Below are 21,124 nucleotides of genomic sequence, written 5' to 3'. Positions count from 1 at the left end.
ATTGCTTTAATGTAACTCTATACTTGCAAGGAGTAGCGCACTGCATGCACACACAAACTGAACACACACAACGACCCACGAGGACACACAAGGACACATACACAGCCAGTAACCAGGTGGGATCACAGATTGCACAAAGACAGTCCGGGATTGGATAATGAAAGACTAGGGTGGTGCTAGATAGAAGGTTGGAGACGCTGACCGCATAAGCTAGAACGGAACAGGAGGAGGTGCAGCAGAGGTGGATGTGACAGGAAGACAGTCCCCAAACTTCAACTAGCGGATATCATTTGATGAATAATAATAATAAAAAATGATATGTTTGTGATAAGATGTTTTTAAAGGGTGGGATGTTTAGCTTTCAATGGTGACATGACCTTGTAGTAAATCTTGTTGATTAAGAGAATTGAAAAGCTCAGCCAATAAGAACTTGTTTTCCTCTCCCTACTCAGTTTCTAAATAATGCTTGAGTGCCAAAACACTATTTAATCCTATTGTTCATGAAAATATATTATGGTAGTATTTAGTAGTATTTCATTAGGATTCCCATCTTCCTTTGTCTAGGCAATTGCAAGAATAAAAATATACAATAATAAAGTCCATCTATAACAAAAGAATTGCAGCATTAAGCCTTACATTTTTTGTGTTTAACACAGTGCATATTTCCAGTAAACATAAAATAAAAAGTTAGGTTTATTTTCTGAGAATACATGTATTATTTTTGATGTCACTTCACCTAGATCCCATTCTGATTTGTCACCATGACGACAGAGAGTCATTGGGCTCTTACCATGGCAACAAATATATAAGAGAGGAAGCGACATTTGCAGTAATGTTGATGGTGAATGTAAAGCTGTAGGGTATACTCTCCCAAATAGAGTAGTAAATGGTGTGTGTGTGTGTGTGTTTATATGCATGAATATGTCTGTGTACAAATGTTTCTGAATGTATATAACCTTTCAGAATGATGATGCACTTTTGGAGTCTGTTATATGATACCCAGACAATAATTGGTCATTTATGTAGTGGTGCAGTTGTTGGGTGTTGTGATTCTGTGATTTTTCTTCATTATACCATTATACAGGTTTAAAATATATTTTCCCCCACATAAGGCCTAGGTCCAAAAGCCTCTGTTCGCCACTTCTGTTTACTTATTTACAGTTTTATCATGGAAACAAATAAATACAAAATGTAACATTTTGATGCTTGAAGTATAAATCAGTATACTTGTAACCATTCTGAGGTCCACTCGCATGCCAGTGTGCCAGAAGTAGGTCATGACATAATGTTTCCCATTATTCCCTTTATGTTTGTGTAAGCCACACCAATCTACTGCGTACAGCAGAATCTGGTGAATCAGCTAATATGGGGCATTCATCTATATGCATTGCCAGCATGCCTTCTTTTGCTGTTTTTTAGCCAAAGTAGAGTGCACAGAGGAGACAGAAGTCACAAAGATGTCTGTAAATATTGAAACGTTTGAGCTGGTATACATCAATCGAAAGGGAAGATCCCTGGGAACACGTTGGGGACAATGTCTCCGGAATCCTGTGTGGCGGTTGTCTTATCACATAAATGATCTGAATGGTTTGAGCTAAACTCAGAAGCAACCCTGAACAGGCTCTGGAACATGAGTGTGTTTAGTTCTGCTGTATGAAGCCCAGCAGCTGTTTTATCAGCCAAAAGGTGAAAATAGAAAATTGCTTTCATTAGGTCCACATTAACACTAACGGTGCTTTCACTGTCATATCACATCTTACATCTAAAAGTGATGTAATTTAACCAAAAACAATGAAAATGTAACTGTGTTATAATTTATTTAACAACAAAATTAACAAAGATGCCAATTCTAGCTGAGGAAAAAGTTAGGACACCCTGTGCCCTAACAGCAGATATTGCCCCCTTTGGCTGAAATAACCTCACTTTGACATTTCCTATAACTGTCAACCAGTCTCCAACATTGACTTAGCGAAAGTTTTTCCCACTCCTCCGTGCAGACCTTTCTCAGCTGTGTGATGTTTGATAGGTTTCTTGTATGCACAGCCCACTTCAAATCATGCCACAGCATCACAATAGGATTAAGATCCAGGCTTTGGCTTGGCAATTCCAGAACAATTTATTTTTTCCTTTTGAGACATTCTTTGGTGGATTTACTAGAATGTTTTGGTCATTGTCATGTTGCATGGTCCACATCAGCTTCAATTTCCGCTTCAGCTTCAGACAGATGGTTTCACATTTTCCTCAAGCATCCCCTTATACAATAAGGAATTCGTAGTAGCTTGTATGATGGTGAGCTGACCAGAGCTCCAAACCATGACATTTCCACTCCCGTGCTTCACAGTTGGTGTGAGGTCCTTGTGATCAAATGCTCTCTTTGGTTTGCACCAAACAAGACTTCTGTTACTGTGCCCATCTGTCCAAAGCGCGTTGTTCCAGAGGTCCTGGTCTTTGTCTAGATGTTCTCTGACCTACTTTATTCTTGCCGGGATGGTTTCTTTTGACAGCGAGGGTTTCCTCCATGCACACCTCCCAGGAAAATCTAATTTGTGCAGTCTCTTTCTTTTGGTAGGTGCATATACTTTGACATCAACTGTGACAAGAGCTACTTGTCGGTCCTGTGATGACATTTAAGGATTGTTCAAGAGTTTTTTAAGCATCTTGCGGTCTGTTCTTGGGCTGAACTTGCTAGGAAGGCCTGACCTGGCCATGTTAGCTGTTGTTTTAAATGTTCTCCACTTATAAATTATTTTCCGGACAGTGGAATGGTTGATTTCTAATAGTTTGGAGATCTTTTTAAATCCCTTCCCAGACTCATACGCATCTACAACCTTATTTCTGAAGGCCTTAGAGAGCTCCTTTGATCTTGCCATGATGATACCACTCACTTCATCAATCAAGAGCAAACTAAATTAAATGTCCGAGGATTAAATAAGACAGGCTCCTCCAAAATCCTCTCTAATGATGTTCTAATCATTTGCACCTAATGTGGTGCACCTGTTTCTAATTTTAGGCATTTTCAGTAGTAATAAATGTTGGGGTGTCCTAACTTTACCCTGACAAGAGAATTGCATTTCTATTAATTACATTTTACTAATCATTTGTACAAGACATTACTTCTGTTAGGTTGTTGTTGTTATACTTACCTCCATCTCTCAAAATTGTTAAAATGAAGATCAAACATATGTTTAAAAATGTTGGAAAAGACAACAGTTGTCATGTTTTGCACATGCCATTTTATCTTAAAATAATGTACATGTTAACCTTGCACTAACCAGATTGTGTATCTACAGAGTTAGTGTGCATGGATGTGTTTTTGTGTAGGTCTGTACATGCAAGCATTCGTTTGTGTTTCATGCTTGCGTGTATGCTGTGGTATTCTTTCTTTTCATGGAAATGGGATATGAGAGTATATTACATTTATTGGGCAAATCGTGAATGCAGATGTTCAGATGTTCAGATGACCAGTCCATCAGGAGTGGGTACAAAATGTTTGTCTGTCGGTCAGATTCTGTGTGTTCATGGATGTTTTTGTGTATCCATGTTCCTTCATACAAGTGTCTATGTGTGTGTGTGTGTGTGTATGTGTGTGTGTGCTTGATTGAGTTTACGCGTGTGTTCAGGACTGCCCAAAAACAGAATTACCAACACAGTGCACAAACACGTCCCAGATGCAAATATCTGGTATTCTTTTTGCAATCACACATGGTCGTGTCCAAGTTGTGTTGGAGCCGTGTGATAATTACCATAATCAGATTGTTTGTGACAGTCGGATGCTGCCAACAGGATGTCCATGGTTACAACATCTTCTGGGGGTTCTGAAGGCTTTTAATGAATCTTAGTTTGTCCTTTGAACCACATTTAAACCCACCTCTCCAACTATGTACTAAAGACGCTTATGAGGGTCAGTCATGTGATTAGATGTCTATTGAGAGGCATAGTTAAGCATTATCTTTAAACCCAGTTGTTTAGGTGCATTCCAGCTATGTGTATAGTGAAGAATATACCACAGGTATATACCACAACTATAAAACTACTTGTTTACTGTTATATTTATTTTAGTAAATGGTTTATAGTAGCAATAATTAACCGCTTGCATTCAAAGGTGGTCACAGACAATGTGCATAGTCATTGAAATAGCAGTGAAAATTAAAACAATTAGATGTTCTCATCACCGTTCAACAGCTGAATTACAATCAGCCGATAGAATGTCTGATGGAATACACATCATCTCTCAAGAGAGATGCTCCAATCATTGCCAAAAACACACAGTGCTTCAAATTAGCCACCATAGTGTTCCTTATACAGATTACACTCGTAGTCGTATTGAATTGCAATCACAGTTTCATTGGATCATGATATTCTGATTTACAGACATAATATTGGCCAATCATATTCAGCATCTCTAGGGCACAGTGATAATCACAAATTACAGTCACTATCGCAGGTAGTGAGAGTACAGACCCATTATCAGAAAGGAAAATGGAGGCAACGCTGGGATATTGCAATATGATGCAGACGTTATACTTCTATGTTTGGTTATATACTGGAATAGGATGCTGTACGATTTATAAAGACATTATACACATAAATGAACAGATAGGGAGAAACCATAAGAGAGAACAAGGTTGGACATATAAACATTCTCTCCTTCAGGTCTTTCCATCTCTTTCCTCTCCATTTCAATTTTTATTCATGGGAAACATTTGTTTTCTCTCTTCCCTCAGTGTTGCAACATGGATGACAGTACTAACAATTCACAATTTTGTTTATGCTCCATTAGTTGATCTTTCCATCTCTCAGTCTGTCCAGCCTAGTGTAATTGATCCTATGTTATTTGGTGTCCTATTGGATGGTAGATTTTCTCTCTCACTCTCCTACTCTCAAAATCTACTGCATACAGCCTGCATTCAGCCATTGTCAGCACCGCCTGATCAAAACACCTTCCTGTTTCCTTTGACCGTTGTTACATCATTTTGTTCTCAATTAATTACACAATGTACAGTAAAGATTTTGAATATATTTTCTTCATCGAGACCTGATGTGTGATTTAAGTGTTCCCTTCATTTTTTTGGTGGAAAAAGTTCCAAATGTCATACATACAAAGATAACTATGGTAAAATTGATTTATGTATGTATAAGTCCAAAAATGTAATGTGAGAAAGTTACTTAAGAAAATAAAGTTAGGTCCCGAAATAATTGGACACTGACACAAATTTTTGTTATTTTGGCTGAACACTCTCCAGGAGGTAGGCAAATCATTATCCAGGTCTACCATGTAGAGAAAACTTCACAAGAGCAAATACAGAGGGTTCACCACAAGGTGAAAATCATTCATAAGCCTCAAGAAAAGAAAGGCCAGACTTAAACTACTAAAAGAGCCAGAACAGTTCTGGAACAAAAGTCTTTGGACAGATGAAAATAAGCTCAACCTGTACGAGAATGATGGGAAGAAAAAAGTATGGTAAAGGCTTGGAACGGCTTATGATCCGAAACATACCACATAATCTGTAAAAACACGGTGGAGGCAGTGTGATGGCATGGGTATGCATGGCTTCCAGTGACACTGGGTCACTAGTGTTTATTGATGATATGACAGAATACAGAAGCAGCTGGCGATGACAGAAGACAGTCGTTTTCGACCTCTGCCAGTCTGTAGCTTTGTTGTCCCCAATGTCTGTTCCTTGACCTTGTTCTTATGAACCGCCATCTTTGACATTTTCAGGATGGAAGCAACCTGACGCTCACTGTATTCCTCTGCCAGTAAAGCCAGAATTGAACCCTTCTTTTCCTCACTCAAAGTTTTTCTTTTCAACAATTTTTTTATTCAAATAAACTTTGAGGTACTACTTGCACTGCCATCCAGCTGGTCCTATTGCAAGAGGATAGTGATGACCATAGCAGTAGTTTTTATACTTTTCCTCTTTAAACTAGATTTGGTTCAGGTAATCACCTAATCAGTACCTCATTAAGTAAAATAAGGTGTGTCTGTGTTGGAATTTAACAGACACTGGAATGGAATAGCAAGTGTGATATTCTGTCATGCGTATGCGGGAGTATGGAACCAGGTGCAGGCAGAGGTAGTCGGTGTTGATCTTTTTTAATTAAATGAACACCGAGCACAAACAAAACACAATGAAAGAAAAGGGCTGACTTAAGCAGCAAAACGAACTTAGGGAACAGGTACAATGAACTTACACGTAACGGCAACACAAACACACACACACACGCACACACACACACACGACGAAGACGACGACGACGACGTCGACGACGACATTCAATGACAACAACAATGATCCACAATGTGGGGAGCAGAGGGGAAACATTTAAACACATATGACGTAACAACAGTCATTGGAAACCAAAATTGAGGGCTGGATTTGAAAAAATGAACAATTGAAATCATAGGCTGTTCCAACTTTTCATTACGGCAACTCATAATGTGACTCAGTAGTGTGTATGGCCCCCACGTGCCTGTATGCGCTCCCGAGAATGTCTGGGCATGCTCCTGATGAGACGATGGATGGTGTCCTGGGGGATCTCCTCCCAGACCTGGATCAGGGCATCAGTGAGCTCCTGAACAGTCTGTGGTTCTACTTGGCAGCATAGGATACACCAATACATAACATCCCAGAGGTTCTTAATTGGGTTCATGTCTGGGGAACATGAGGGCCAGTCAGTGGCATCAATGCCTTCATCATCCAGGAACTGCCTACACACTCCGGCCACATGAGGCTGGGCATTATCCTGCAACAGGAGGAACCCAGGGCCCACTGCACGAGCGTAAGACATGACAATGGGTCTGAGGATTTCATCTCAGTACTTAACAGCAGTCAGGTTACCATTGGCTAGGACGTGGAGGTCTGTGCGAACCTCCAAGGATATGCCTCCCCAGACCATCACTCACCCACCACCAAACTGGTCATGCTGGATGGAGTTGCAGGCAGCATAACATTCACCATGGCATCTCCAGACATTTTCACGTCTGTCACATGTGCTCAGACATAGCAGACCTGCCAATTCTGGAGTTTTCTGGCGAATGCCAGTCAAGCTGCATAGTGCTGGGCTGTGAGCACAGGTCCCACTAGAGGATGTTGGGCCCTCATGCCACCCTCATGGAGTCTGTTTCTGACAGTTTGGTCAGAAACATGCACACCAGTAACCCGCTGGAGGTCATTTTGTAGGACTCTGGCAGTGCCCCTCCTCTTCCTACTTGCACAAAGGAGCAGATACCGGTCCTGCTGCTGGGTTGATGCCCTTCAACAGCCCTTTTCAGCTCACCTGGTGTAACGGCCTGTCTCCTGGTATCTCCTCCATGCCCTTGAGACTGGACTGCGACACACAGCAAACCTTCTTGCGATGGCACATATGGATGTGACATCCTATAGGAACTGGACTTCATGTGCAATCTGAATGGGCTGCAGGTATCGCCTCGTGCCACCAGTAGTGACAAGGACACTAGCAAAATGCACAACCAGAGGAGAACAAGTCAAAAAGGATAAGGAGAGAGCAATTGTCAGTGGCCACCACCTGCAAAACCATTCCCTTTTAGGGGGTTGTCTTGCTGTTGCCTCTCCAGGGGACCTGTTGTCACTTTACACCTTAACAGGTGACATTGATTCACAATCGCTTATACTCAATATCTGGACAAATTGATATCCCTGAAGTTGAACTGACTTGGTGTTATACTATGATGATTACGTGTTCCCTTAATATTTTTGAGCAGTGTGTATTGTCAATGTACCTAGGCACTCCACAATTTGATGTGCACACAAATAGCTTTTGCTGTGGTATTGGGCGTACTGGAAACCACTTTTTGCCTCATTGCTTAATTCTAAACGCTTTATTGACTGTTTTCTTTTTGACAGTTCACTTCTCGTGTATACCTCATTGGCAGCATTCTTGGTTCCTGGGCATGATGGAGCGAAAAACATTTTGCTGTTCTGGAGCATAATGGGAATGTGGGATACCAACAAGCCAGGGCAGCATTAAGTAGTTATGACAGCACATTCCTCTATTTCAAAAACAACCACACTTCTCTATCAAAGGTATTGTGCAAAGGGGTAAAGTGCTCTTGTATACTCTTCTAGCCTATTCAATGTACTGTTGGCTGACAATATCGCCTCAAAATCAGCGGCATACACAACAATCTACAACACCCTTTTCAAGAGAAGCCCCCTCAAAGTTTTTTGTCGTCATTTCTTTGGCATGGATTAGAGGGGCTGTGAATATCGTTTATTCGCTCATTTGTTGGCAATGCTTGTCTAATCAACACAACAACACACTCTACTGTGTGGTAGATGGTGTCCCCTTGACATTTTCACACCTTTGATAACAATATTTTCATTGAGTGTGACAAGACACACAAGAGTACAGTTTCTGTTTGCAGATGAACATAATTTGTTAATGTTCATCTGTTACATAACAAATATTTAGTAAAATATCAAAGCAATGGGTGAAGAAAGTAGACAAGCCCATACACAACTCCAGGAAGATGCATGTCTACCTGTCTGTGGCATGCAACATTTCCTGAACTTTAAACAGTTTGTTTGGACCCTAAGGGTTAAACAAATTTACAAGTGATCTGGTGGAGCCCAAGGACACCAATTAATACTAATGTTGTTGTACATTATAATCTGAGTTGTTCAAGCTGTGTGCTTGGCTAAAAGGCATGGTATCAGACTGTACCACAAATGTCCTCAAATGTGCAAAATGTGCTGAAATTCCTAAATGGTTCAACCAATATGAAGCTGAAAGTCTGTACTTTAAACCCATAGTCATTGTATGATTTCAAATCTAAAGTGCTGGAATACAGAACCAGAAGAATTCACAGGGTCACTGTCCAAATATATATAGTATCTCACAAAAGTGAGTACACCCCTCACATTTTTTTAAATATTTGATTATATCTTTTCATGTGACAACACTGAAGAAATGACACTTTGCTACAATGTAAAGTAGTGAGTGTACAGCTTGTATAACAGTGTAAATTTTCTGTCCCCATAAAATAACACAACACACAGCCATTAATGTCTAAACCGCTGGCAACAGAAGTGAGAACACCCCTAAGTGAAAATGTCCAATTTGGGCCCTAAGTGTCAATATTTTGTGTGGCCACCATCATTTTCCAGCACTGCCTTAACCCTCTTGGGCATGGAGTTCACCAGAGCTTCACAGGTTGCCACTGGAGTCCTCTTCCACTCCTCCATGACGACATCACGAAGCTGGTGGATGTTAGAGACCTTGCGCTCTTCCACCTTCAGTTTGAGGATGCCCCAGACCATGACACCCACCAACATGCTGGACTGTAGGCAAGACACACTTGTCTTTGTACTCCTCACCTGGTTGCCGCCACACACGCTTGACACCATCTGAACGTTTATCTTGTTCTCATCAGACCACAGGACATGGTCCCAGTTATCTATGTCCTTAGTCTGCTTGTCTTCAGCAAACTGTATGCAGGCTTTCTTGTGCATCATCTTTAGAAGAGGCTTCCTTCTGGGATGACAGCCATGCAGACCAATTTGATGCAGTGTGCGGTGTATGGGCTGAGCACTGTCAGGCTGACCCCCCACCCCTTCAAACTCTGCAGCAATGCTGGCAGCACTCATACGTCTATTTCCCAAAGACAACCTCTGGATATGACGCTGAGCATGTGCGCTCAACGTCTTTGATCGACCATGGCGAGGCCTGTTCTGAGTGGAACCTGCCCAGTTAAAGCGCTGTGTGGTCTTGGCCACCATGCTGCAACTCAGTTTGAGGGTCTTGGCAATCTTCTTATAGCCTAGGCCATCTTTATGTTGAGCAAAAATTCTTTTTTTTAGATCCTCAGAGAGTTCTTTGCCATGAGGTGCCATGATGAACTTCCAGTGACCAGTATGAGGGAGTGTGAGGACACCAAATGTAACACACCTGCTCCCCATTCACACCTGAGACCTTGTAACACTAACGAGTCTCATGACACCGGGGAGGGAAAATGGCTAATTGGGCCCAATTTGGAAATTTTCACTTAGGGGTGTACTCACTTTTGTTGCCAGTGGTTTAGACATTAATGGCTGTGTGTTGAGTTATTTTGAGGGGACAGAAAATGTATGCTGTTATACAAGCTGTGCACTCACTACAAATTGTAATTTCTTCAGTGTTGTCACATGAAATGATATACTCAAATATTTACAAAAATGTGAGGGGTGTACTCACTTTTGTGAGATACTGTATATATATATATATATATATATATATACATATATATATATACTCTCACCTAAAGGATTATTGGGAACACCATACTAATACTGTGTTTGACCCCCTTTCGCCTTCAGAACTGCCTTAATTCTACGTGGCATTAATTCAACAAGGTGCTGAAAGCATTCTTTAGAAATGTTGGCCCATATTGATAGGATAGCATCTTGCAGTTGATGGAGATTTGTGGGAAGCACATCCAGGGCACGAAGCTCCCGTTCCACCACATCCCAAAGGTACTCTATTGGGTTGAGATCTGGTGACTGTGGGGGCCATTTCAGTACAGTGAACTCATTGTCATGTTCAAGAAACCAATTTGAAATGATTCGAGCTATGTGACATGGTGCATTATCCTGCTGGAAGTAGCCATCAGAGGATGGGTACATGGTGGTCATAAAGGGATGGACATGGTCAGAAACAATGCTCAGGTAGGCCGTGGCATTTAAACGATGCCCAATTGGCACTAAGGGGCCTAAAGTGTGCCAAGAAAACATCCCTCACACCATTACACCACCACCACCAGCCTGCACAGTGGTAACAAGGCATGATGGATCCATGTTCTCATTCTGTTTACGCCAGATTTTGACTCTACCATCTGAATGTCTCAACAGAAATCGAGACTCATCAGACCAGGCAACATTCTTCCAGTCTTCAACCGTCCAATTTTGGTGAGCTCGTGCTAATTGTAGCCTCTTTTTCCTATTTGTAGTGGAGATGAGTGGTACCCGGTGGGTTCTTCTGCTGTTGTAGCCCATCCGCCTCAAGGTTGTGCGTTTTGTGGCTTCACAAATGCTTTGCTGCATACCTCGGTTGTAACGAGTGGTTATTTCAGTCAAAGTTGCTCTTCTATCAGCTTGAATCAGTCGGCCCATTCTCCTCTGACCTCTAGCATCAACAAGGCATTTTCGCCCACAGGACTGCCGCATATTGGATGTTTTTTCCTTTTCACACCATTCTTTGTAAACCCTAGAAATGGTTGTGCATGAAAATCCCAGTAACTGAGCAGATTGTGAAATACTCAGACCGGCTCGTCTGGCACCAACTACCATGCCACCCTCAAAATTGCTTAAATCACCTTTCTTTCCCATTCTGACATTCAGTTTGGAGTTCAGGAGATTGTCTTGACCAGGACCACACCCCTAAATGCATTGAAGCAACTGTCATGTGATTGGTTGATTGGATACTTGCATTAATGAGAAATTGAACTGGTGTTCCTATTAATCCTTTAGGTGAGTGTATACAATATATATACATACAGCTCTGGAAAAAATGAAGAGACCACTGCACTTTTTTCTTTCAATTTGCAGTGGTCTCTTAATTTTAACCTTTCTGCTCCTCACTCAAAACCTTCCTTTTCGACTTTTTTGGAAAGGAAAGAGAAAGGTGCAGTGGTCTCTTCATTTTTTCCAGAGTTGTGTATATACAGGTGTTGGTCATAAAATTAGAATATCATCAAAAAGTTTATTTATTTCAGTAATTCCATTCAAAAAGTGTAACTTATTTTTTATATTCATTCATTACACACAGACTGATATATTTCAAATGTTTATTTCTTTTAATTGTGATGATTATAACTAACAACTAATGAAATCCCAAATTCAGTATCTCTGAAAATTAAAATATTACTTAAGACCAATACAAAAAAAGGATTTTTAGAAATGTTGGCCAACTGAAAAGTATGAATATGAAAAGTATGAGCATGTACTGCACTCAATACTTAGTTGGGGCTCCTTTTGACTGAATTACTGCAGCAATGTGGTGTGGCATCGAGTCGGTCAGTCTGTGGCACTGCTCAGGTGTTATGAGAGCCCAGGTTGCTCTGATAGTGGCCTTAATCTGCTCTGCATTGTTGGGTCTGGCGTATCACATCTTCCTCTTCACAATACCCCATAGATTTTCTATAGGGTTAAGGTCAGGCGAGTTTGCTAGCCAATTAAAAACAGGGATACCATGGTCCTTAAACCAGGTACTGGTAGCTTTGGCACTGTGTGCAGGTGCCAAGTCCTGTTGGAAAATGAAATCTGCATCTCCATAAAGTTGGTCAGCAGCAGGAAGCATGAAGTGCTCTAAAACTTCCTGGTAGACGGCTCCGTTGACCTTGGACCTCAGAAAACACAGTGGACCAACACCAGCAGATGACATGGCACCCCAAACCATCACTGACTGTGGAAACTTTACACTGGACTTCAAGCAACATGGATTATGTGCCTCTCCTCTCAGTAGCAGTCCAGTCCTTTTCGTCTTTAGCCCAGGTGAGATGCTTCTGACGCTGTGTCTTGTTCAAGAGTGGCTTGACACAATGAATGCGACAGCTGAAACCCATGTCTTGCATACGTCTGTGCGTGGTGGTTCTTGAAGCACTGACTCCAGCTGCAGTCCACTCTTTGTGAATCTCCCCCACATTTTTCAATGGGTTTTGTTTCACAATCCTCTCCAGGGTGCGGTTATCCCTATTGCTTGTACACTTTTTCTACCCCATCTTTTCCTTCCCTTTGCCTCTCTATTAATGTGCTTGGACACAGAGCTCTGTGAACAGCCAGGCTCTTTAGCTATGACCTTTTGTGTCTTGCCCTCCTTGTGCAAGGAGTCAATGGTCGTCTTTTGGACAGCTGTCAAGTCAGCAGTCTTCCTAATTGATTGTGTTGCCTACAGAACTAGACTGAGAGACCATTTAAAGGCCTTTGCAGGTGTTTTGGGTTAATTAACTGATTAGAGTGTGGCACCAGGTGTCTTCAATATTGAACCTTTTCACAATATTCTAATTTTCTGAGATACTGAATTTGGGGTTTTCATTAGTTGTCAGTTATAATCATCAAAATTAACATAATAAACACTTGAAATATATCAGTCTGTGTGGAATAAATGTATACATTATACAAGTTTCACTTTTTGAATGGAATTACTGAAATAAATCAACTTTTTTATGATATTCTAATTTTATGACCAGCACCTGTATGTATATTTATTTAACCAGGAAAAAGACTCACTGAGATAAAAAATCCTGGCCAAGACTGGCATCAACAAACAAAAACTAATTTAAAACACACAATTCAACATAGGGAAATCTAAATCCATCAACGTACCATCCAGCACCAATAAATAACCAAGTAAATACAGCTACTGTCACGTCCCGGCTGTGCCCCTAGCCATCTCTGCGCTGGGCTCGGGGCACAGCCGGGACAGGACAGGAGGTGGCATTTAGCCACCTCTACTCCTTTTTTTTGGTTTCCCCAATTGGAGGCAGGTGTTAGTTATTGCCTCCAATTGGGGACCCTATTTAAGTTTAGTTTGTTAGGCCCCAAGGCGTGGTTCATTTTGGTTTTGTTTATCCTGTGTAAGGAATACCCACGTCACTGGTTGCTGCTTTTTGTTTTGTTGGAGTCCTGCATTCTTTATTTTGTATTAAATGGATTACCTTACCTACCTCTACTCTGCGCCTGTGTCCTCTTCATCCCACGACCGTGACAGAATGAACCACCACCAAGAGACACAGCAGAAATGGACGGTAGGGGAACTCCTCGGTTGGCCGGACAGCGACACCGAGGAGGAGGAGAACCCCTACTGTCCTCTGCGGCACACCAGGCCTCCACAGCATCCACCCCGGAGGAGACGTCGACGGAGGCGACGTTAGAAAACCTCCGTGTGTCCGCCCCAAGAATTTCTTGGCGGGGTGCTGTGGGGGCAGGCGGAATGGAAGGACGCGGCCGTGCCACCCGTGCTCACGTGTGGGGTAGTCCAGGTGCCCCAGCCCTGCCCGGTGCCAGCTCCTAGGCGTCGGGCAACAACGCCGGGGGGGCCTATGAGGGCTTTCCCTGGTGTAGGGAGATGTGAGGACTGGTGGGGCTATCGGGACCCGCCGTACCGGTTCTCGCAGCCAGCGCCCCCTGCTGCCTGGGAGCCGCAGCCAGCGCCCCCTGCTGCCTGGGAGCCGCAGCCAGCGCCCCCTGCTGCCTGGGAGCCGCAGCCAGCGCCGCTAGCACCCCCTGCTGCTTGGGAACCGCAGCCAGCGCCCCCCGCTGCCTGGGAGCCGCCGCCAGCGCCCCCCGCTGCCTGGGAGCCACAGCCAGCGCCCCCCGCTGCCTGGGAGCCGCAGCCAGCGCCGCTAGCACCCCCTGCTGCTTGGGAACCGCAGCCAGCGCCCCCCGCTGCCTGGGAGCCGCCGCCAGCGCTGCAGCCAGCGCCGCCAGCGCCCCCCGCTGCCTGGGAGCCACAGCCAGCGCCCCCCGCTGCCTGGGAGCCGCAGCCAGCGCCGCCAGCGCCCCCTGCTGCCTGGGAGCCGCAGCCAGCGCCACCAGCACCCCCTGCTGCCTGGGAGCCGCAGCCAGCGCCCCCTGCTGCCTGGGAGCCGCAGCCAGCGCCCCCTGCTGCCTGGGAGCCGCAGCCAGCGCCCCCTGCTGCCTGGGAGCCGCAGCCAGCGCCGCTAGCACCCCCTGCTGCTTGGGAACCGCAGCCAGCGGTTTTTTCATTTTTTCCAGAGTTGTGTATATACAGGTGTTGGTCATAAAATTAGAATATCATCAAAAAGTTTATTTATTTCAGTAATTCCATTCAAAAAGTGTAACTTATTTTTTATATTCATTCATTACACACAGACTGATATATTTCAAATGTTTATTTCTTTTAATTGTGATGATTATAACTAACAACTAATGAAATCCCAAATTCAGTATCTCTGAAAATTAAAATATTACTTAAGACCAATACAAAAAAAGGATTTTTAGAAATGTTGGCCAACTGAAAAGTATGAATATGAAAAGTATGAGCATGTACTGCACTCAATACTTAGTTGGGGCTCCTTTTGACTGAATTACTGCAGCAATGTGGTGTGGCATCGAGTCGGTCAGTCTGTGGCACTGCTCAGGTGTTATGAGAGCCCAGGTTGCTCTGATAGTGGCCTTAATCTGCTCTGCATTGTTGGGTCTGGCGTATCACATCTTCCTCTTCACAATACCCCATAGATTTTCTATAGGGTTAAGGTCAGGCGAGTTTGCTAGCCAATTAAAAACAGGGATACCATGGTCCTTAAACCAGGTACTGGTAGCTTTGGCACTGTGTGCAGGTGCCAAGTCCTGTTGGAAAATGAAATCTGCATCTCCATAAAGTTGGTCAGCAGCAGGAAGCATGAAGTGCTCTAAAACTTCCTGGTAGACGGCTCCGTTGACCTTGGACCTCAGAAAACACAGTGGACCAACACCAGCAGATGACATGGCACCCCAAACCATCACTGACTGTGGAAACTTTACACTGGACTTCAAGCAACATGGATTATGTGCCTCTCCTCTCAGTAGCAGTCCAGTCCTTTTCGTCTTTAGCCCAGGTGAGATGCTTCTGACGCTGTGTCTTGTTCAAGAGTGGCTTGACACAATGAATGCGACAGCTGAAACCCATGTCTTGCATACGTCTGTGCGTGGTGGTTCTTGAAGCACTGACTCCAGCTGCAGTCCACTCTTTGTGAATCTCCCCCACATTTTTCAATGGGTTTTGTTTCACAATCCTCTCCAGGGTGCGGTTATCCCTATTGCTTGTACACTTTTTCTACCCCATCTTTTCCTTCCCTTTGCCTCTCTATTAATGTGCTTGGACACAGAGCTCTGTGAACAGCCAGGCTCTTTAGCTATGACCTTTTGTGTCTTGCCCTCCTTGTGCAAGGAGTCAATGGTCGTCTTTTGGACAGCTGTCAAGTCAGCAGTCTTCCTAATTGATTGTGTTGCCTACAGAACTAGACTGAGAGACCATTTAAAGGCCTTTGCAGGTGTTTTGGGTTAATTAACTGATTAGAGTGTGGCACCAGGTGTCTTCAATATTGAACCTTTTCACAATATTCTAATTTTCTGAGATACTGAATTTGGGGTTTTCATTAGTTGTCAGTTATAATCATCAAAATTAACATAATAAACACTTGAAATATATCAGTCTGTGTGGAATAAATGTATACATTATACAAGTTTCACTTTTTGAATGGAATTACTGAAATAAATCAACTTTTTTATGATATTCTAATTTTATGACCAGCACCTGTATGTATATTTATTTAACCAGGAAAAAGACTCACTGAGATAAAAAATCCTGGCCAAGACTGGCATCAACAAACAAAAACTAATTTAAAACACACAATTCAACATAGGGAAATCTAAATCCATCAACGTACCATCCAGCACCAATAAATAACCAAGTAAATACAGCTACTGTCACGTCCCGGCTGTGCCCCTAGCCATCTCTGCGCTGGGCTCGGGGCATAGCCGGGACAGGACAGGAGGTGGCATTTAGCCACCTCTACTCCTTTTTTTGGTTTCCCCAATTGGAGGCAGGTGTTAGTTATTGCCTCCAATTGGGGACCCTATTTAAGTTTAGTTTGTTAGGCCCCAAGGCGTGGTTCATTTTGGTTTTGTTTATCCTGTGTAAGGAATACCCACGTCACTGGTTGCTGCTTTTTGTTTTGTTGGAGTCCTGCATTCTTTATTTTGTATTAAATGGATTACCTTACCTACCTCTACTCTGCGCCTGTGTCCTCTTCATCCCACGACCGTGACAGAATGAACCACCACCAAGAGACACAGCAGAAATGGACGGTAGGGGAACTCCTCGGTTGGCCGGACAGCGACACCGAGGAGGAGGAGAACCCCTACTGTCCTCTGCGGCACACCAGGCCTCCACAGCATCCACCCCGGAGGAGACGTCGACGGAGGCGACGTTAGAAAACCTCCGTGTGTCCGCCCCAAGAATTTCTTGGCGGGGTGCTGTGGGGGCAGGCGGAATGGAAGGACGCGGCCGTGCCACCCGTGCTCACGTGTGGGGTAGTCCAGGTGCCCCAGCCCTGCCCGGTGCCAGCTCCTAGGCGTCGGGCAACAACGCCGGGGGGGCCTATGAGGGCTTTCCCTGGTGTAGGGAGATGTGAGGACTGGTGGGGCTATCGGGACCCGCCGTACCGGTTCTCGCAGCCAGCGCCCCCTGCTGCCTGGGAGCCGCAGCCAGCGCCCCCTGCTGCCTGGGAGCCGCAGCCAGCGCCCCCTGCTGCCTGGGAGCCGCAGCCAGCGCCGCTAGCACCCCCTGCTGCTTGGGAACCGCAGCCAGCGCCCCCCGCTGCCTGGGAGCCGCCGCCAGCGCCCCCCGCTGCCTGGGAGCCACAGCCAGCGCCCCCCGCTGCCTGGGAGCCGCAGCCAGCGCCGCTAGCACCCCCTGCTGCTTGGGAACCGCAGCCAGCGCCCCCCGCTGCCTGGGAGCCGCCGCCAGCGCTGCAGCCAGCGCCGCCAGCGCCCCCCGCTGCCTGGGAGCCACAGCCAGCGCCCCCCGCTGCCTGGGAGCCGCAGCCAGCGCCGCCAGCGCCCCCTGCTGCCTGGGAGCCGCAGCCAGCGCCACCAGCACCCCCTGCTGCCTGGGAGCCGCAGCCAGCGCCCCCTGCTGCCTGGGAGCCGCAGCCAGCGCCCCCTGCTGCCTGGGAGCCGCAGCCAGCGCCGCTAGCACCCCCTGCTGCTTGGGAACCGCAGCCAGCGCCCCCCGCTGCCTGGGAGCCGCCGCCAGCGCTGCAGCCAGCGCCGCCAGCGCCCCCCGCTGCCTGGGAGCCACAGCCAGCGCCCCCCGCTGCCTGGGAGCCGCAGCCAGCGCCGCCAGCGCCCCCTGCTGCCTGGGAGCCGCAGCCAGCGCCACCAGCACCCCCTGCTGCCTGGGAGCCGCAGCCAGCGCCCCCCGCTGCCCAGTGGTCTCAGCCGCCAGCTCCTCCCGCTGCCCAGTGGCCTCAGCCGCCAGCTCCTCCCGCTGCCCAGTGGCCTCAGCCGCCAGCTCCTCCCGCTGCCCAGTGGCCTCAGCCGCCAGCTCCACCCGCTGCCCAGTGGCCTCAGCCGCCAGCTCCACCCGCTGCTCAGCCGCCAGCTCCTCCCGCTGCCCAGTGGTCTCAGCCGCCAGCTCCTCCCGCTGCCCAGTGGCCTCAGCCGCCAGCTCCACCCGCTGCCCAGTGGCCTCAGCCGCCAGCTCCTCCCGCTGCCCTGTTTTCGCCGCCGCCAGGACCCACCGTGGACTGGCCGCCGCCCGGGCCCGCGGATGACTGGCCGCCGCCGCCCGGGTCCGCGGATGACTGGCCGCCGCCGCCCGCGCCCCCCGCTGCCCAGTGGCCGCAGCCGCCAGCTCCTCCCGCTGCCCAGTGGCCTCAGCCGCCAGCTCCTCCCGCTGCCCAGTGGCCTCAGCCGCCAGCTCCTCCCGCTGCCCAGTGGCCTCAGCCGCCAGCTCCTCCCGCTGCCCAGTGGCCTCAGCCGCCAGCTCCTCCCGCTGCCCAGTGGCCTCAGCCGCCAGCTCCACCCGCTGCCCAGTGGCCTCAGCCGCCAGCTCCACCCGCTGCCCAGTGGCCTCAGCCGCCAGCTCCTCCCGCTGCCCAGTGGCCTCAGCCGCCAGCTCCACCCGCTGCCCAGTGGCCTCAGCCGCCAGCTCCTCCCGCTGCCCTGTTTTCGCCGCCGCCAGGACCCACCGTGGACTGGCCGCCGCCCGGGTCCGCGGATGACTGGCCGCCGCCGCCCGGGCCCGCGGATGACTGGCCGCCGCCGCCCGGGCCCGCGGATGACTGGCCGCCGCCGCCCGGGCCCGCGGATGACTGGCCGCCGCCGCCCGGGCCCGCGGATGACTGGCCGCCGCCGCCCGGGCCCGCGGATGACTGGCCGCCGCCGCCCGAGCCAGCGGTTGACTGGCCGCCCGAGGCCGCAGATGACTGGCCGCCGCCGCCGCCCGAGCCCGCGGTTGACTGGCCGCCTTGTCCCGCAGCGCCTTCACCTGCCCAGGAGCCCCCGCATCGCCCCTCGCCTGTCCCGGCCTCAGCGGCGCCCTCGCCTGTCCCGGCCTCAGCGGCGCCCTCGCCTGTCCCGGTCTCAGCGGCGCCCTCGCCTGTCCCGGCTCCCCCGTCTCCTATACCTCCGCCGGCTCCCCCGGCTCCTACTCCTCCGCCGGCTTTTCCGCCGGCTCCGGACCCTCCGCCGGCTCCCCCGGCTCCTGCTCCTCCACCGGCTCCTGCTCCTCCGCCGGCTCTCCCGTCGGCTCCGGACCCTCCGCCGGTCCCCCTGGCTCCTGCTCCTCCACCGGCTCCGGACCCTCCGCCGGCTCCCCCGGCTCCTGCTCCTCCACCGGCTCCTATTCCCCCGCCGGCTCCCCCGTCTCCTATTCCTCTGCCGGCTCCTATTCCTCCGCCGGCTCCCCCGGCTCCTACTCCTCCGCCGGCTCCCCCGGCTCCTACTCCTCCGCCGGCTCTTCCGCCGGCTCCGGACCCTCCGCCGGCTCTTCCGCTGGCTCCGGACCCACCGCCGGCCCTTCCGCCGGCTCCGGACCCTCCGCCGGCTCCCCCGGCTCCTTCTCCTCCACCGGCTCCTGCTCCTCCGCCGGCTCCTACTCCTCCACCGGCTCTTCCGCCGGCTCCTGACCCTCCACCGGTTTCCCCGTCTCCTACTCCTCCGCCGGCTCTTCCGCAGGCTCCTGACCCTCCGCCGGCTCCGCCGGCTCCCCCGGCTCCCCCGGCTCCTACTCCTCCGCCGGCTATTCCGCCGGCTCCGGACCCTCCGCCGGCTCCCCCGGCTCCTGCTCCTCCACCGGCTCCTATTCCCCCGCCGGCTCCCCCATCTCCTGCTCCTCCGCCGGCTCCTACTCCTCCGCCGGCTCTTCCGCCGGCTCCTGACCCTCCGCCGATTTCCCCGTCTCCTGCTCCTCCGCCGGCTCTTCCCCCGGCTCCGGACCCTCCGCCGCCTCCCCCGGCTCCTGCTCCTCCGCCGGCTCCTATTCCCCCGCCGGCTCCCCCGTCTCCTGCTCCTCCGCCGGCTCTTCCGCCGGCTCCTGACCCTCCGCCGGTTTCCCCGTCTCCTGTTCCTCCACCGGCTCCCCCGGCTCCTGCTCCTCCGCCGGCTGTCGACCCTCTGCCGGCTCCCCCGGCTCCTGCTCCTCCGCCGGCTGTCGACCCGCCGCCGGCTCTCCTGCCGGCTCCTGTCCCTCCGCCGGCTCTCCCGTCTCTTGAACCTCTGCCTCCCCGGCCTGTCCCTGCGGCTCCGCCTCCCCGGCCTGTGCCGGCGGCTCCGGGCGCTGAGCCTCCGCCGGTCCGGGTGTGGTCGTCCCGGTCTTGCGGTCGGGAGCCCGCGCCTTTGGGGGGGGGTACTGTCACGTCCCGGCTGTGCCCCTAGCCATCTCTGCGCTGGGCTCGGGGCATAGCCGGGACAGGACAGGAGGTGGCATTTAGCCACCTCTACTCCTTTTTTTGGTTTCCCCAATTGGAGGCAGGTGTTAGTTATTGCCTCCAATTGGGGACCCTATTTAAGTTTAGTTTGTTAGGCCCCAAGGCGTGGTTCATTTTGGTTTTGTTTATCCTGTGTAAGGAATACCCACGTCACTGGTTGCTGCTTTTTGTTTTGTTGGAGTCCTGCATTCTTTATTTTGTATTAAATGGATTACCTTACCTACCTCTACTCTGCGCCTGTGTCCTCTTCATCCCACGACCGTGACAGCTACAAAAAAAAGATGGCCAATTTTAATAGCACTTCCAGCTCAATAGGCCCTCCACAACACATCCAGTGCTACAAGGTCCTGCATTTTTACTTCAGATTGAAGACCATTCTATGCTGTATGAGCAGCAACCCTGAAAGCTTTTCTGCCCATCTCTGTGCGGACAGTGAAACGGCCATTAAGTAGACATCCTGTGATCTTAGCCAGTAGCTTTTAGAAAGTTCTTTGCAAATAAATTGACAAAGGTAGAATGTTAGACTCTCTCATTGCTACTTTTTAATTTACAAAGCTATTCTATGTGTCGACAATGAGGGCCAGCCCACTCTATTGTACCGAACACATTGATGAGTGAGCTCTCTACAATTAGTAATGACCCTAAAGCACAATCGTAAGCAGTGTCCAGAGAATGTAAGGACTGACAAGA

This window comes from Esox lucius, chromosome 17, assembly GCF_011004845.1.
Source record: "Esox lucius isolate fEsoLuc1 chromosome 17, fEsoLuc1.pri, whole genome shotgun sequence".
Taxonomy (NCBI): Eukaryota; Metazoa; Chordata; class Actinopteri; order Esociformes; family Esocidae; genus Esox; species Esox lucius.
Note: the sequence above shows the minus strand (reverse complement) of the source record.